Consider the following 12,513-nt stretch of genomic DNA (forward strand, 5'->3'; position numbering starts at 1 on the left):
GGATGTGTGTGGTAGTCTGTGCCTTGACTCATAGCCATCGCCGTAATTATTGAGATATTGTGGCAGGTGAGCTGTTCGGCGCAGACGGAACACGTGTGGAGAATCTTCTCTGTTAACTGGCATACTTCGGCTGTAGCGGTTACTGGATCCGGCTCGAAGGACCATGAAAAATATGGGTAGGTTGTAGAATTGAAGGACCATTAACAATAGGGGGAAATCGTAGGTGTTGGTTTTAGGCCGGTAGCAACCACCACAGGGTGTCCGTCCAGAACACGAGGAAGCAGTATTCCAGTTTAAGGGGGTTTAATAAATGATCCACACACACACATAAACATCCAACACCACTCTGACAGTAATTGTGGTTATTTAAATGCACACACAATAATATATCATACAGACAGGGAGTCAGCACACATTCGTTTTTTTCTCAGCAGGAGGGAAAAACTGGTCATGCTCATCAGGATGGGGAAAGCATGTTTCTGACCACACAGTGTGCTGAGGTCCTACACTAACTGAAACAGAAGTCCCAGGAATCTAGGCTGCTGATAGCTGATAGGCTGAAGGAGATGTTGTGATAAGTAATTGGCGTGACCTTGACCAATAAGACACTAACATAAATGGGGGTTCTCTGAATGGGAGACTAAGCTGCCTGACTAGAAGTAACCAGAAGGGATGGCTAGAATCAGCTGACTGGAGCTGGCCCTTTTTACACACAAATACAAATGTGTATACATTGAAGCTGAAAAGTGAATGACGATCTGATAGGTTTGCTAAACAATTGGTCTGTCTGTTTCTAACACACAACCAACATTCCCAGCTCAGCTGGCAGGTGTTGGGTGAGGTGAGGTGTATTGTGTTTTACATCACCTCTTGGACACAAGATGTTGATCTCAGCTAACCCTCTCAGCACATCAATAATAAATACATAGTCTCACTCTCATATTCACTCTATGCAGCTACTTGCAACATTATTGAAATGCTCCTTAGCTGTCATGAAAGTGATCATCAATGATCTAAGACAGTCCTCTGGCCCAAGACAGTCCTCTGGCCTAAGACAGTCCTCTGGCCTAAGACAGTCCTCTGGCATTGGCGTAATGTTTGTTGTTGCTAGTTAGTTGCATCAGAGTTGTGCAGCATGTGTGCGTGTGTTTTAATAGCTGGGGCTTAGAATGAACCAATACATTATTCAGTGAGAGATCCAGCACCAAGTGTCTGCTGCATGTTGAGACAAAACCTGTCCAGGGCTGAGTTTCCTAAAACGTTTGTAGCACTAAGATCATTTTAAATCCATTGGTAGGAAATGGATGAACAATGATCTTATTGCCACAAACGTTTTGCCAAACTCACCCCAGTGTTAACACTGCTGCATCCCCCTGTACAATGTAATGTACATACAGTAGTTGTTGGTTTGAAATCCATCTCTATTTGTAGGTTGAATCTAAATGAAAGGTTCTCTGCTGGGAGAACCTTTCAGTGTTCTCCCAGCAGCACCTGCTCTTCAAGACCACACAGAGCATCTGGAGCTCAGGGACACCTGTCATCATCATTGACCTCCGACCCCCAGCTGTACGCCGCTCTGGAAACATTGGGGAGGGCCCTGCCGGTAACAAACAAACACACACACACTAATCAAATTTAATTCACTATAATAGTGTAATGTAGAGGCTAATACAATGGTTTTGAAAGATAGAATCAGAAAACATGGGTTGTGTGTGACACTGTCTTTGTGTATCTGTGTGGGTGGGTGTTTTACAGACACTCCCATATGTGTGTCTGCTGCTTACAGGCCAGACTAATAGGCAGTCTGTTTTTGCCTACAGTAAATATCTACTCCATGGAAAACCAGATGGCTGGTTGTGTGTGTGTGTGTGTGTTTTCATAGCTTGGGCTTCGAGTTACCCAATACATTACTCAGTGAGAGCTCCAGCACCAAGTGTCTGCTGCATGTCGATGTAAGACAAAAACTTGCCCGAGTAACACTGCTGCATCCCCCCTGTACAATGTAATGTACATACAGTAGTTGTTGGTTTGAAATCCATCTCTATTTGTAGGTTGAATCTAAATGACAAAGGCCAAAGACTCTTTCCATTACCTTTCAGTGTTCTCCCAGCAGCACCTGCTCTTCCAGACCACACAGAGCATCTGGAGCTCAGGGACACCTTTCATCATCATTGACCTCCGACCCCCAGCTGGAGCGCCGCTCTGGAATATTAGGAGAGTGTTCTTAATGTTTTGTACACTCAGTGTATATATACACTATATATACAAAAGTATGTGGACACCCCTTCAAATTAGTGGTTTGTGCTGTTATTGTGAAGTGGAAACGTCTAGGAGCAACAACGGCTCAGCCACCAAGTGGTAGGCAACACAAGCTCACAGAACGGGACTGCAGAGTGCTGAAGCGCGTAGCGCATAAAAATCATCTGTCCTTGGTTGCAACACTCACTACCGAGTTCCAAACTGCCTCTGCAAGCAACGTCAGCACAAGAACTGTTTGTCGGGAGCTTCATGAAATGGGTTTCCATGGCCAAGCAGCTGCACACAAGCCTAAGATCACCATGCACAATGCCTAGCGTTGGCTGGAGTGGTGTAAAGCTCGCCGCCATTGGACTCTGGAGCAGTGGAAACGCATTCTCTGGAGTGATTAATTACGCTTCACCATCTGGCAGTCCAATGGACACATCTGTGTTTGGCGGATGCCAGGAGAATGCAACCTGCCCCAATGCATAGTGCCAACTGTAAAGTTTGGTGGAGGAGGAATAATGGTCTGGGGCTGTTTTCATGGTTCGGGCTAGGCCCCTTAGGTCCAGTGAAGGGAAACGCTACAGCATACAATGATGATTCTGTGTTTCCAACTTTGTGGCAACAGTTTGGGGAAGGCCCTTTCCTGTTTCAGCATGACAATGCCCCTGTGCACAAAGTGAGGTCCATACTGACCTCAATCCCATCGAACACCTTTGGAACGCCGACTGTGAGCCAGGCCTAATCGCCCAACATCAGTGACCGACCTCATTAATGCTCTTGTGGCTGAATGGAAGCAAGTCCCCGCAGCAATGTTCCAACATCTAGTGGAAAGCCTTCCCAGAAGAGTGGAGGCTGTTATAGAAGCAAAGGAGGGACCAACTCCATATTAATGCCCATGATTTTGGAATGAGATGTTCGACGAGCAGGTGTTCGACGAGCACTGGAGATCCTGAAGAAGAATGAGTACGATGAGTGTGAGACAACAGAACCAGCAGGTTAGAGGATTATAAAACATTTAAGATGACAACAGTGGTTCTAGAAGTCAGAGGTAAGCCGTATGAATTAACACAACAGCACCCAGCAGGTAGAATTTGAGAGGTGACTTCATTATGATGCCATATTATGGTTGTAAACCGGTTTTCTGGGTCAGAAGACATCATATAACCACATAACAACCAGGTAAAGATGTCTTTTTTCATGACGACATCATGGGAAAGAAGTCATATTTTGGTTGTTATCTGGTCAGATAACCAGATAATTTTCTGTTGGCTAAAAATACGTTTTACAAAACAACCTGAACAAAACAGATCATAATGACATTTTTGCAAGGCCCTGATTATTGCACTCAGACTGATCCAATCCAGACACACACAAACACATACTATATAGTAATCGATAAACTTTGATTTCCTTGCAGACAAAGACAAACTGAAAGACAGTCTAAAGAAGTATGGCTGTATATGAGGGGACTTCAAGGAAAGGGGAATCTATCTAAACCAGATCTACACTGATCTCCATGTGATCGAAGGGGTCTGGGGAGGGGTCAGAGATGAGCATGAGGTCATACATCTGGAATCCAGAACACCAGCCACAAGAGAGACCTCTATTGAAGCCAGCAACATCTTCAAGCCCGTGGGAAAGACTGTCTCTGTTCAGAAGTTTATTCACGACTGGGCAGAAGGAAAAGATCTTTCCACATCCTTTCCATAAAATAAATGATTATGTAGGGGAAAACAACTGTAGTCTGATTGAACTGCTTCATGAATTCTTCCCTGAAATGAAACCAATCAAGACTATGACGAACAAGTCTAAAGTTCTGTTCATATTTGATGGTCTGGACGAGTGTCGACTCTCTCTGGACATTCAAAAAAAGGCTCTGAAAGACGACAAAAAGCCAGCCTGGCTGGACAAACTGATCACAAACCTCATCACAGGAGATCCAAAGCTACCTGAGCTCAGGAGGTCTTTCAGAAGACAAACTCTCACCTACACAGTGGTCAGCTCTGGTCTTTATGTTGCTGACATCAGAAGAGGAGCTAGATTTGTTTGACCTGAAGAAATACTCCAGATAAGAGGAGGGGCTCCTGAGGCTGCTGCCAGTGGTCAAAGCCTCCAGAACAGCTCTGTGAGTATTTATTTATTAGAAATTTTGCAGGAAGAAACATCTTGATATACACTATCATGTTTTCAAGGATCCAAATGAAAAAACAAACAAACAAACAATACAAACAATACTTAGTAACAAGAATAATATGGCAACTTGACAGTCGTTGGACCTGGGTTTGAGTCCCGGTCAGGGCTACCCCCCAAATTCACTACAATATACTTCCATGGAGGTTTCATTGACTCTAGTCAGGACCTCTAGGCTGTATTTACTCTTATTTCTTATTTAGGCTGAATCAGTGTAACCTCACAGAGAGATGCTGTGAAGTGTTGGCCTCAGCTCTCAGCTCAAACCCCTCCCACCTGAGAGAGTTGGACCTGAGTAACAATGACCTGCAGGATTCAGGAGTGAAGCTGCTCTCTGCTGGACTGGAGAACACACTTTAAACTGGAGACACTGAGGTCAGTTACTATGGAATATCATAATGTACTAGATATTGAGAACAGGCATTATAACTCTCTCTCTCACACACACACGCACACATATGGAGTCAAATCAGACTCTAAAGTCAAGCGTGCGCGAGATGGCGCTGTCAAGCATGATGAAACATCATTGCGAGCAAACACTCGAGTCGAAAGTGCAGAATTTGCTAGAGCAAGCAGAGGACGGGTCCCGCGAGCGCACAGGCCAGCGGATGGCGCGCAAATTAAACTTGTGACTTTAAGTGAGCAGAACATCATTGCTGCAGATCAAAAAGAAAAATTTTGTAAACAGAAAAAATAAAGAACCGTAAGCAAAGAAACGTCCACCAACAATAGTCACATATCTTTGTCAAGTTTTCGCTCTCAATTTCTCAAGTTGCTCTCTCTCAAGTCTTTGCACCTGTCACACCCTGATCTGTTTCACCTGTCTTATGCTTGTCTCCACCCCCCTCCGGTGTCGCCCATTTTCCCCATTATCCCCTGTGTATTTATACCTGTGTTTTCTGTTTGTCTGTTGCCAGTTCGTCTTGTCAAGCCTACCAGCATGGTTTTACCCGTACTCCTGGTCTTTCTAGTCCCTGTTTTCTAGTTCTTCTGGTTTTGACCATTCTGACTGCCCTGAGCCTGCCTGCCGTTCTGTACCTTACTGACACTGCCCTGGATTACGGACCTCTGCCTGCCCCCTGTTTTATAAATAAACATCTGTGATTCGAACTGTCTGCATCTGGGTCTTATCCTGAGTTCTGATAGCACCTTTGGGTTTCAATTTGTATCCCCCCCTCAGAACAGCTTAAATTTGTCAGGTCATGGACTCTACAAGGTGTCGAAAGCGTTCCACAGGGTTGCTGGCCCAAATTGGCTGGATGTCCTTTGGGTGGTGAACCATACTTGATACACACGGGAAACTGTTGAGTGTGAAAAACCCAGCAGCGTTGCAGTTCTTGACACAAACCGCTGCACCTGGCAACTACTACCATACCCTATTCAAAAGGCACTTAAATATTTTGAATTGCCAATTCACCCTCTGAATGGCACACATACACAATCAATGTCTCAATTGTCTCAATGCATAAAAATCCTTCTTTAACCTGTTTCCTCCCCTTCATCTACACTGATTGAAGTAGATTTAACAAGTGACATCAATAAGGGATCATAGCTTTTACCTGGATTCACCTGGTCAGTCTGTCATGGAAAGAGCAGGTGTTCTTAATGTTTTGTATTCAAATAGCTATAGTATACATTGAGTTGAGTGGAATCTACTTACTTGTAAGCTAGCAACGTTCGTCTGTAAGACAAAGAGCAGACAGTCAGCTTTCGCTAACACCATAAAATGAGCCCAGCTCTACACTAATTGTTATTTTTTTGTGACTGGTATGTGTTTGCTTGATATGAGCAAGTTAAGTATGGGTATAATGGGGCTGTGATCTAACAGGTTCATTGATCATACACTAGGTCCTGGACATAATAATTTAATAAAAGCTCAATAGAATGACTCCATTGTTGGGAATAACATGTGGGTACACACATAATAATGGCATAACATTGAAGAATGGAAGTACTAGTTGGCTAGTTAAAAGACAGTGCAGGAATTGAGATGAAGGCAGGATCCAATATTTAGGGTATTTGTTAGACCCAAGGGTTTACACACACACACAGGCAGCACATGGGGATTTTGAATTATCTGGAGACACAAAGGGGAGAACCTGCTACATTAATACAGTACATAAACAGTGTCAAATAATAGAATGTAGACTGAAATACATTAATATGATTAACCAGCTAAACCCAGGTTAACATGTCATCATGGTACACACAGCATTCAAATGAGGACTGAGGACAAAGCAACGCCATGCATTCACCAAACACTTAACTGAGGAAAACAGATTTGTTTTATAGTAATTGTTTGATTGGGAACTACCATTAACCACGTTTCCATCCACAGTTTTTATGCGAGTAAAGTCATACCGTATAAAAAATAAATCAGGACAGCTATTGTTTCGGTACAATTTTATAAATGACGACAGATCATTTGTTTGTTCGACAGTCGGCTCTTTTTGTGTCGGTAAAATTAATTATGCAAGAAATGGCGGTGGATAATAACCATCATATCGAAGTAAACTTGGAGTCACGCGATGACATGGTGTGTGGTCCTCCCACTACGACTCGGGAAACCATGCAGTTTATTAGGCGACATATTAAATAAATAATTAACTTCACAGGGTGGTGAAAGTGCACGGTATGAGCTTGACGCACCTTTCCAATAAATGTTGAGGGTCTTATTCGGGTGAGATGATGATTGATGATGCATGACTGCCGTTTGGCAAATGAAATATTCTCGCTCTTATCCATAATAATCTCATCATGTAGACTGCCTACCCTCACTGTATCTGCGAGCTGTTGGCTAGAGCGCACGTGCCAAGACCTGAGTCGGCACATACCATGCACACAAAACTATTGGTAGAGTTGAAAATGCGATGGAAACACATTGAACATTAGATTTTTTTTCGGTACATGAACACTGCGGTGGGCTAAATCTGGGTCACAGAGTGTTTCTTGGTAGTCTTAAACAAATCTACATTGAAACAAAAGTATACACCTCACACACATCGTTATGTGCAACAACAATTAGAGGGCGCTTTGGTCATTCGACTGCAGGAAAGGGCTACGCGGGGGAAAAGTATATGTTGTGTGCACTGTTATCACACACTGATTTTTATCCACAACAATTCAGTTTGGTGGAAACACACCACTGGTGGGAAAATTGGCATATTTTCTTTATGCAGATTTCTGAATATTCACATGAAAATCTGACACCAATTGAATGGAAACCTACAGTGAGGGAAAAAAGTATTTGATCCCCTGTTGATTTTGTACGTTTGCACACTGACAAAGAAATGATCAGTCTATAATTTTAATGGTAGGTTTATTTGAACAGTGAGAGACAGAATAACAACAACAAAATCCAGAAAAATGCATGTCAAAAATGTTATAAATTGATTTGCATTTTAATGAGGGAAATAAGTATTTCACCCCCTCTCAATCAGAAAGATTTCTGGCTCCCAGGTGTCTTTTATACAGGTAACGAGCTGAGATTAGGAGCACACTCTTAAAGGGAGTGCTCCTAATCTCAGCTTGTTACCTGTATAAAAGACACCTGTCCACAGAAGCAATCAATCAATCAGATTCCAAACTCTCCACCATGGCCAAGACCAAAGAGATTTCCAAGGATGTCAGGGACAAGATTGTAGACCTACACAAGGCTGGAATGGGCTACAAGACCATCGCCAAGCAGATTGGTGAGAAGGTGACAACAGTTGGTGCGATTATTCGCAAATGGAAGAAACACAAAATAACTGTCAATCTCCCTCGGCCTGGGGCTCCATGCAAGATCTCACCTCGTGGAGTTGCAATGATCATGAGAACGGTTATGAATCAGCCCAGAACTACACAGGAGGATCTTGTCAATGATCTCAAGGCAGCTGGGACCATAGTCACCAAGAAAACAATTGGTAACAAACTACGCCATGAAGGACTGAAATCCTGCAGCGCCCGCAAGGTCCCCCTGCTCAAGAAAGCACATATACAGGCCCGTCTGAAGTTTGCCAATGAACATCTGTATGATTCAGAGGAGAACTGGGTGAAAGTGTTGTGGTCAGATGAGACCAAAATGGAGCTCTTTGGCATCAACTCAACTCGCCGTGTTTGGAGGAGGAGGAGGAATGCTGCCTATGACCCCAAGAACACCATCCCCACCGTCAAACATGGAGGTGGAAACCTTATGCTTTGGGGGTGTTTTTCTGCTAAGGGGACAGGACAACTTCACCGCATCAAAGGGACGATGGACGGGGCCATGTACCGTCAAATCTTGGGTGAGAACCTCTTTCCCTCAGCCAGGGCATTGAAAATGGGTCGTGGATGAGTATTCCAGCCTGACAATGACCCAAAACACACGGCCAAGTCAACAAAGGAGTGGCTCAAGAAGAAGCACATTAAGGTCCTGGAGTGGCCTAGCCAGTCTCCAGACCTTAATCCCATAGAAAATCTGTGGAGGGAGCTGAAGGTTCGAGTTGCCAAACGTCAGCCTCGAAACCTTAATGACGTGGAGAGGATCTGCAAAGAGGAGTGGGACAAAATCCCTCCTGAGATGTGTGCAAACCTGGTGGCCAACTATAAGAAACGTCTGACCTCTGTCATTGCCAACAAGGGTTTTGCCACCAAGTACTAAGTCATGTTTTGCAGAGGGGTCAAATACTTATTTCCATACATTTAGCTCCATGGTGCAGAAGAGCTGGAAAGGCAAAGGCAAAGAGTGGCTACTTTGAAGAATCTCAAATATAAAATATGTTTTGATTTGTTTAACACTTTTTGGGTTACTACATGATTCCATATGTGTTATTTCATAGTTTTGATGTCTTCACTATTATTCTACAATGTAGAAAATAGTAAAAATAAAGAAAAACCCTGGAATGAGTAGGTGTGTCCAAACTTTTGACTGATATTGTACATCCCTGAAGTGTACAGACCTTGTAAACTACAATCACCACACCGTGGTAAAAATGTCTCATTTAGAAAATGATTGATCTTTGTAAATAGAATGTCTGTAGAATGTTTATTTGTAAAATTGTTGATAAAACAACCCTGCTTCTGAATGAACTCAATTACAACGTCACACATTTGACTAAATAAGAACAAATAAAGGTGTTTGAAATGGATGAAATAAGATTTTGTTGAGAATATGTCAGAAGTACAGCTGGGTGTGTGTGATGAGTGTGTGTGTGTGTGTGATGAGTGTTTGCAGAGGCTTTATCAGTCAGCTGCACAGAGACACTATTCAGTGGTGAGAGAGACACAACAAAGAGACAATTGATATGAATAAAGGCAGCCACTTCCTGCAGACCACGCTGGCTGCAAATCAGAACAAAACCTCCCACAAAACCTAAGGAGTCCTTTAAGAAACCTTCAGAGAGACTTCCACAAACCACCAGATGACCTTACAAACATTCAGGGAACATAACATACTGTACTATATAGGATTTTCCTTGCCCTGCCCCTGAGCAACACACGGGAACACACAAATGCTCATCAATTTTGGGGCCATAATGATGAAATTGAGTCATATCTGGTACGGTGCATACTGAGTGGGTTTTGGTGTAGGAGAAACGTACAGTTATTTACAGTAGCCTTTTATATAGGAAGGTATGCATCATCTGATTCAGCCCCTGGCGCCAGCATTCTCCCAGTCGATTTGTATACTGTTCTCCTCAACAAACCTAAAAAGCAGATACGGGTAGTATTACATCTGCATCCAATATATACTGAACAAAAATATAAATGCAACATGCAACAATTTCAGCGATTTTACTGAATTACAGTTCATATAAGGAAATCAGTCAATTTAAATAAATAAATGAGGCCCTAATCTATGGATTTCACATGACTGGGCAGGGGCGCAGCCATGGGTGGGCCAGTGAGGGCATAGGCCCACCCACTGGGGAGCCAGGCCCAGCCAATCAGAATTAGTTTTTCCCCACAAAAGGGCTTTATTACAGACAGAAATACTCCTCAGTTTCATCAGCTGTCCAGGTGGCTGGTCTCAGACAATCCCGCAGGTGAAGAAGCAAGATGTGAAGGTCCTGGGCTGACATGTGGTCTGCTGTTGTGAGGCCAGTTGGACGTACTACCAAATTCTCTAAAACGACGTTGTAGGCGGCTTATGGTAGAGAAATTAACATTAAATTATCTGGCAACAACTCTGGTGGACATACCTGCATTCAGCATGCCAATTGCACGCTCCCTCAAAACTTGAGACATCTGTGGCATTGTGTTGTGTGACAAAATTGCAAATTTTAGAGTGGCCTTTTATTGTCCCCAGCACAAGGTGCACCTGTGTAAAGATCATGTTGTTGATATGCCACACCTGTCAGGTGGATGGATTATCTTGGCAAAGGAGAAATGCTCACTAACAGGGATGTAAACTTATTTGTGCACAACATTTTAGAGAATTACGCTTTTTGTGCATATGGAAAATTCCTGGGATCTTTTATTTCAGCTCATGAAACATGGGACCAACACTTTACATGTTGCGTTTATATTTTTGTTCAGTATAACATCACTGGAATACAAGACATCAGTGTTGAGTACCACACAAGTGGCATACTTCCTGTGTACTGGGGGAGGGATCTGAGAGATGATAGGGTATGCTCCTTCAATGCAGGAATAAAGTGATCATGCTTGATGGACACGTCTGTCAGGATGAGCTGATGAATGCCCGACCTCGCCCCACCCCTTACAACACAAACACACACAGCCCTGAGTCAAATGGAGTAATCAAACCGACAAAGGGAAATGCAGATTACCTGTTGCCATGACTACATCTGCTGCACTGTGTCACAGAGTGAACACACACCCAGACCAAGGCCTGATTTGAGCTGGCCTAACACACTCACCATGAAATCTGAGATGGGTCTGGATCAACGTGACAGGTGTACTGTGATGGCCAAAGGTAGCACTATAACTAACCATGTAACCATGTTAAGACCAAGGGCCTACCTGTTTGGTTTTGTAAGTCGTGTGTGTTTGTGTAGATAGAACGTGTTGATGGTGTATATGAGTACACCAAGTGCTTTTTATTTGTCGTTCCATTTATTTATTTATTTTTTTTACAACCGTGCTAGTGCGAAACTGAGTTTGTGTGTGAGCCAGCCCAGGTTAGATGTTTGTGCCTGTCTGTGTTAAGATGTGTAGGTCAGAGGTTGGGATTTAGGTGTCATATTCTGCATATGCCATTGCCAGCCCATGGGTAGGGCAGCTGGAGGCCTGAGCCTCAGAGAACACCCTCAACAACAGAGAGAGAACTGAACACCCCCAACCAGCCACCCTAGCAGCAGCACCCTCCAGGCCCCAGCCATGGTCCCCTCCCCCGGCCCTGTCTAATCAGTGTGTGTGGGTGTGTAGGGGGGCTAGCACTAGCAGCTGGCAGCCTGCCTGCCCCATCACCGCTCCCCCAACCACTTACCCCAGACTGGCTAATCACAGCATATGATTGCTCAGCACCCGCAGTGGCCGCCACACCTGCCCCTTTCCTCACTGGTGGGATGTCCCATCTGGGACACATTGAGGGAGGGGGGGTTGGTGGGGTAGAGATGGTGTCTGCTTACCAGCCAAACAGCTGAAAGTGCAACAAGGACAGAGAAGAACAACCTCCATGGCTGAATGAGATAAGTAAGAGATCAATCACTGGAGAGAAAAAAAACGTAAAGAGTGAAGCATCATACGTCAGCCAGTTGTGGTCAGATACCAATGTGTTGTAGTGGCAGCCATTGCTTGTGTTGGTCTCAAGATTTCCTCAGATTCTGATAGGTTGCATATGTGTCACAAAATCTTTATTGCAGATGTCATACTTTTATTACATGGATATAATACATTTTTGGGGTGAAAGGTCATGGAATGAGTAAGGGAAAGGGAGAGGGGGATACCTAGTCAGTTGTACAACTGAATGCATTCAACTGAAATGTGTCTTCCGCATTTAACCCAACCCCTCTGAATCAGGGCTGCCTTAATCGACATCCACGTCATCGGCGCCCGGGAACAGTGGGTTAACTGCCTTGCTCAGGGGCAGAACGACACATTTTTACCTAAGAAGCTAGCCCTGTATGTATGTGTGTATAGGTAAGTGATTGTTAG

General features: G+C 43.8%; 1 long non-coding RNA gene across 1 annotated transcript; it reads right to left on the minus strand.

Moving 5' to 3' along the window:
* Positions 1–304: 304 nt before the first annotated feature.
* LOC121532672 lies at positions 305–7,198 on the minus strand. The gene is made up of 3 exons (XR_005994359.1): positions 7,084–7,198; positions 2,093–2,202; positions 305–1,597 (listed from the first exon to the last, which is right to left on the minus strand). It is a non-coding gene; the product is annotated as an uncharacterized LOC121532672 (long non-coding RNA).
* Positions 7,199–12,513: the final 5,315 nt, after the last annotated feature.

The sequence above is a fragment of the Coregonus clupeaformis genome, chromosome 20, assembly GCF_020615455.1.
Source record: "Coregonus clupeaformis isolate EN_2021a chromosome 20, ASM2061545v1, whole genome shotgun sequence".
Lineage (NCBI taxonomy): Eukaryota > Metazoa > Chordata > Actinopteri > Salmoniformes > Salmonidae > Coregonus > Coregonus clupeaformis.